The 6,365-nt window shown below is 48.1% G+C and overlaps 1 pseudogene; it reads left to right on the top strand.

Annotated features, from left to right (window-relative positions):
* Positions 1-6,091, top strand: part of LOC105505734 — a 6,887-nt pseudogene extending 796 nt beyond the window's left edge.
* Positions 6,092-6,365: the final 274 nt, after the last annotated feature.

Raw genomic sequence — 6,365 nt, 5'->3', positions numbered from 1 at the left:
AAAAAAGCGAAGGGCCGCAGCCCCGGCCCACTGCCTCCGCCTCTGAACGTGCGCCACCGCCAAGCTCCTCGACCCCGCGCCAGGCGAGGCTTGGTGGGGCGTTCCGTGGACCCCACAAGCACGTCGGTGTTATCAGGAGGGAAGGGGCAGCCAGCACCTCCGCCGCCTTTGCGGCCGTCCACCCTCCATTCTCCTGCTGGAGCCGTTTCCCAGAGATCCTCCGGCAGTGCTGACTGTAGCACACCTGCCCGCCTTAAAATCCCAGCCTCCTTCCCCAAGTTCTGCCCTTAACCGCATCACTGCCTCCCCCTACACACAGGCATGAACACCCATCTTTTCACACGCCCCGTTTTCTTTCTCAGAACTTAGCAGATACTCTTAAGCTGAGAGGGTTTGGTGAGGTTAAAATTTATCTTGTGACATTGAGTCCAGCAGTTCAGAGCCTTGAACACCTCAGTACATGGCCTTGACCTTAGTTTTTTAGTTCAGTATTCTGCTGGGCGTTGTGACTCACGTCTGTAATCCCAGCACTTTGGGAAGCCAAGGCAGGAGGATCGATTGAGCCCAAGAGTTTGAGAGTAGCGTAGGCAACATAACGAGATCCTGTCTCCACTAATTATTAAAAAAAAAAAAAATTAGCCAGGTGTGGTGGTGCACACCTGTGATCCCAGCTACTCAGGAGATTGAAGAGGATCACTTGAGCCCAGGAGGTCAAGGCCGCAGTGAGCCATGATGGTGCCACTGCACTCCAGCCTGGGTAACAGAGGGAGAGCCTGTCTCTAATAATAATAATAACAATACTGTACGGTGTGCCCATTCCTCAGGAGGCACTGTAGTAGAAGGATAAGCTGTGGAGGTAACTGAAGATAAACAGATAACCATTTAGCTAAAAAGGTTCTTAACCTTTGCTGTATGTTGTTATTCCTGGGTACAGCACAGGCAAAATAATTTTGAAAGCTCCCAGGTAATCCTAATGTGCAGCTAGTGCTGAGAACCACTGCTTTAACCCCTGAGGCAGATAGGTAGGGCCTAGGGTGGCCCGAAGCCCTGGGCCGGGCACCCCCAGTAGGGAGCAGTCTCAACCCTTTATCCCTATGAGTTGCTCAAATTGTAACATTTTCTGTGGGTTCCATGCTGTGAAAACAAGAAGCACTGCCCTACAGTAACAAACATGCTGGCCAGCCCTTGTGTCAGATCATTCATTGGAAGAGAGGGGAATCAAATCACAAAAGGCCAACTGGAAAACACACACTCATCTAGGGATAAGATCAGGAAAGCCTGGGCAAGGCTGGTGACAGGGAATGTAGGAGAGGAGTTATAGTCACAGGAAGAATGTTGGGTGATAGTGGAAAACTAGATGGAAATTTCTGGCAGCCTGTGGTACTTTTAATTGGCACAAGGACTGATTTCGATAACATGTCCCCGTTGACTACCAGAGGAGAGTTGCGGGAATTGCTTTGGTCTTCCTAGGGCCCTCAAGACCATGAATGGCTGGAGTCTGGACCAGTCTCAGGCACTAGCAAATTGAACAGTAGCTCCTTCATACTAGTATAAAAGCTGCTGCTTTATTGAGGCCAGAGGCCCTTTCTTATAGGGGGCAGCAGCTGCGCTCCTGGGAATGATTCCTACATAAAAGATTCCACAGGAAGGCCGGGCGTGGTGGCTCACGCCTGTAATCCCACCACTTTGGGAGGCCGAGGCGGGCGGATCAAGAGGTCAGGAGATTGAGACCCCTTCTCTACTAAAAATACAAAAAAATTAGCCGGGTGTCGTGGCAGGCGCCTGTAGTCCCAGCTACTCGGGAGGCTGAGGCAGGAGAATGGCTGGAACCCGGGAGGCGGAGCTTGCAGTGAGCCGAGATTGCCCCACTGCACTCCAGCCTGGGTGACAGACGGAGACTCCGTCTCAAAAAAAAAAAAAAAGATTCCACAGGGGAAAAAACTAAGCTCTGTGCATTCCATGAAGATGCTCATTACAGCATTATCTCTACTAATGATCTATTCCAATAATAAAGGAAATTAATACAATATAACATGGTATTTCAAACAAAAAAGCCATTAAAATAGATCATTATGAAATAATATGAATGAATGAGCAGTAAGTTAAAAATAAGTTAAAAAATGTATATCTTTCAGAGAGGAAGATTAGACTCGTCTGTTGCTTGGAATGGCTTTCTCTTGCTCTGTGTCTAAACTATGATTATGGAGTAGTTAAAATGCGTATGCATGTTGGCAAAGCCTGAATAAAAATGCAAATGTGAAAATATTTTTTGTAGAGGAGATGAAATTATGGAGGAAGGGGTGTGTCTATTTCAAAATTGTCCCAATGAGAAGTATTGTGGCATAGTAGTAAAGAGGAAGCTCCCTGGAGCCAAAAATTTTTTTACCATATGTATGGCTTTTTAAAATTATTTAACGTTCCTATGCCTCAGTTTCTTCATCTGTAAAATGGGGTAATCGTTAGTGTCCTGGAGAGTTGTTGTGAGGTCTAACCAATATGTGGAAACTCTTAGAATGGTACCTGTCACATAGTAAGTACACGGTAAATCCTGGCTATTTCAACTCCATTTTATTTATAGCTTAATAAAATCTTGTAAAGATAGTTGGCCAATCAGCACTGATATTCCTGTCTACCTGTGTTACATCTCTGAAAAAGCTTAGCCTATCTGTGTTGACACCTTACTGAAGTATAAGTTATATATAAAACACACCCATTTTAAGTGTACAGGTTGCTGGGTTTTGGTGAATGTATACACAGGCATAACCATCACCCACATTCAGGATGTGAATGAACTTTGCCATCACCCTCTCATGCCCTGTGCAGTCAGCTGCTCTCTCCCTGACCCAGCCGCAGAGAACCACTGGTCTACTTTCTGCCCCTATTAATAAGTTTTGCTTTTTGTAGAAATAGAATTTCACAGAAATTGAATCATATATTATGTATTCTCTTGTGTCTGGCTTCTCTGGTTTAACATAATTTTGAGATTCATCCATTGCTTGCAGGTAACAGCAGTTCCTCTTTGTTGCTAGTATTCTGTTACATGGGTAAACCACACTTTGTTTATTCTTCCACCCATTGATGGACATTTGGATGTTTCTAGCTTATGCCTATTATGAATAAAGCTGATATGCATATTTGTGAAAAAGTCTTTGTGTGGACATACGTTTTTACTTTCCTTGGGTAAATCCTAAGAGTAGAATTATTGAGTCATGTGGTAAGTGTACATTTAATTTACTGTTAACTGAAACTGGTTTCCAAAATGCCCAGGCCATTTTACATTTCCCCAGCAAACGCGTGAGACTCCATATCCTCAGCAACAGTTAGCATCATCAGTCTGCTTGATTTTAGTGGGTGCATAAGGGCACTCATTGTGGTTTTAATTTGCATTTCCCAGGTGACTGATGATAGCAGGTCACTTTTAAATGGTAGCTCACTTCTAGGGAAGGAAGGAGAGGGATGATTCAAAAGAAGTTCCACCGTTTTTAAGCTTAGGTGTCCAAGAAAATGAAACTGGTGCCACTGACAAAAGTGAAATTAGGAGTCAGTGATTTTTTGGCATAGGGGTAATACATTTGAAGTGATGGCAGGATGTTAAGGGGGAAATACCTGGGTGGCAGCATGCTTTGCAGGCTTGGAGCTCAGTGGGAGGTCAGGTCCTGAGATAAGAGCCAGGTATCCGCTGTGAGGTGACGCACAAACAGGAAGAGAGAGAAAGAGATGAGTCCCAAGGATCAAGCCAGGGCTCAGAGTGGCCAGAAGCATCTGTTCCTCAGCCCCCATTTCCAAGTAATGGAAAATCCAGACTGATAGGCCTAGTAGGCCTGAAAATAGATAAAATTAACCCACTTATATATGAGCCACTGGAATATTTTCTAGTCCTATTGCAAACTCTACTCTTGGCTAATTTGATTGTTAAAAATTGTAAATTACAAAGTTATCTATACCCTTTTTAAAAAAGAGTTTCAATATGGTTTGTGACAAATCAGTTTATTATCTTTGTGACCCGAGGGGCCCCCTTCTTTTAATCACCATAACCAATAAAGCCATAATAGCTTTCTGAAGTTGATTCTTTTTGATGGTTTGTGTTTACATGTTCAAGGTTAATGAGGAAATGATCCTTACCACACTTTTGTAATTTTAATACAGACAGGGTCTTGCTTTGTTGCCCAGGCTGGTCTCCTGGGCTCAAGGGATCCTCTGGCCTCAGCCTCCCAAAGTGCTGGGATTATAGGCGTGAGCCACTGTGCCCAGCCTCTTGCTACACTTTCATTCAGGATAAAGATGGTAATATCCAAGACTACTAAAAGTCTTATAACCCCAATCCAAATTTTAAAATAAATCTTACTATTAAGATTGGCCATTGATTGGCCGTGTGCAGTGTCTCACGCCTGTAATCCCAGCACTTTGGGAGGCCAAGGTGGGCAGATCACGAGGTCAGGAGCTTGAGACCAACCTGACCAACAGGGTGAAATCCCGTCTCTACTAAAATACAAAAAAAAAAAAATTAGCCAGGCATGGTGGCAGGCACCAATAATCCCAGCTACTGGGGAGGCTGAGGCAGGAGAATCGCTTGAACCTAGAAGGTGGAGGTTGCAGTGAGCCAAGATAGATAGCACCACTTCACTCCAGCCTGGGTGACAGAACAAGACTCCCTCTGGGGGGGAAGCATTGATTATAGGACGCCAGGCATGGTAGCTCACGCTTGTAATCCCAGCATTTTGGGTGGCCTAGGCGGGCCAATTGCTTGAGCCCAGGAGTTGGAGAACAGCTTGGGCAACATTATAAAAACCGGCTTCTACCAAAAAAAGAAAAAAGAAAAAAAAAAGCTGGGCCTAGTGGTGTGCACCTATAGTCCCAGCTACTTGGGAGGCTGAGGTGGGAGGATCACTTGAGCTGGGGAGGCAGAGGTTACAGTGAGCAGAGATCGTACCACTGCATTCCATACTGGGCAACAAAGACAGATCCTGTCTTTAAAAAAAAAAAAAAAAAACGGAAAAAGTAAAATAATAATAAAGAAGTATTGATTATAGGATTCGGAAAGCAGTCTCCTTTGCAGTTTGTAGTAAAATTCTTCTGTGGTTTTCTCTCCCTCTGGAGAGAATGATGGTTCCAGGATCTGAAATCTTTCCTTCCGCAGGAACGAGGCACAACAGTGAGGACCAGCTTATGCAAGAGGACGGACTTAGTGATGGGTAATACCCAGCGACATGCCTGAGAGCCTCAGGAAACACCTTCAGATGACATTGCCCAGAGTCTTACATTAGAGAACTCTCCAGACAGCCCTTGAGGCCTGGGGCTGGGTGCTGCTCCCAGACTGTGAGCTACTGGCCACCGGAAGCCTGGGTCCGGCAGAGGCCCCACAGCTGCGCCGAGTGCGGCAAGAGCCTGCCGCGCAGTTACTCCCTGAGCGGTCATCTCCAAAGCCGTGCTCGCCAGAAGCCTTTCCCCTGCCCTGACTGTGGAAAGCGTTTCAGCCAGAGCTCCGACCTGCTGCAGCACCGTCAGATTCACCTGGGCCGTCAGCCCTGCAAGTGCGGGGCCTGCGGGAGGGGTTTTACTCAGAGTGCATCCCTCCTCCAGCACCAGTGGGTCCACAGCGACTGGCGAGAGGCCTTGTCGCTGTCCCCAGTGCGGCAAGACCTGCTGTGTCCGCTCCAACTTCATCAAGCACCAGCGAGTCCACTCAGGAGAAGCCATTCGTCTGCGGGGAGTGCAGCAAGGGCTTAGCGGCCAGCTCTGCTGCTGGCTCGGCCAAAGCCCTGCGTCTGTCCCCAGGGCCAGCAAGTTTTTGGGGACCGGTGGAAGCTGATCCGCCACTAGTGAATTCACACAGGAGAGCGTCTCTTCTGCTGCTGCAGTTGCGGTGACAGCGTCAATAAGAAGACCTCCCTCTCCCAGCGTGTCCTCCCGCACCCAGGGGAGAAGCCCTGCAGGCATGGAATCGTGGAGAGCATCAGCCTCGCACCCGGCTTAGTCGCCCCGGGCAGCATCTCCGGGCTCCGGCCTTGTGGGAGCCCCGGGTCCTTCCTTCAACATCTGCCCCCATCCACACTCCTGCCTCAACTTCCCTTCCTTTATCCTGTCCACCCACTCAGTCTCCAGTCTCTGGTTCCACCCAGCCTTCCCCAGATTCCTCCTCGCGCCCCATCTCGTCTCCTTCACTCATCGCCCACGTTCCCCAGCATGGAGCAGCCCGCCCTCAGCCCTCCTCCACTCACCCCTTCCAGATCCCCTGCAAAGCCCAGATGCGAATCCGCCCTCCGTGGGGAACTGGGGGCAGCCGTGTCCGCCAGTTTTTTCCTGCTCCGGGTGCGGGAAGCTTCTCCCGCACCGGCACACCCACGCGGGGGAGCAGCCTTGCCTCT

The sequence above is a fragment of the Colobus angolensis genome, unplaced genomic scaffold, assembly GCF_000951035.1.
Source record: "Colobus angolensis palliatus isolate OR3802 unplaced genomic scaffold, Cang.pa_1.0 Scaffold128, whole genome shotgun sequence".
Classification (NCBI taxonomy): Eukaryota; Metazoa; Chordata; class Mammalia; order Primates; family Cercopithecidae; genus Colobus; species Colobus angolensis.
The sequence above is the reverse complement of the archived record's forward strand: the minus strand, read 5'-3'. Positions and strand labels throughout refer to the sequence as shown.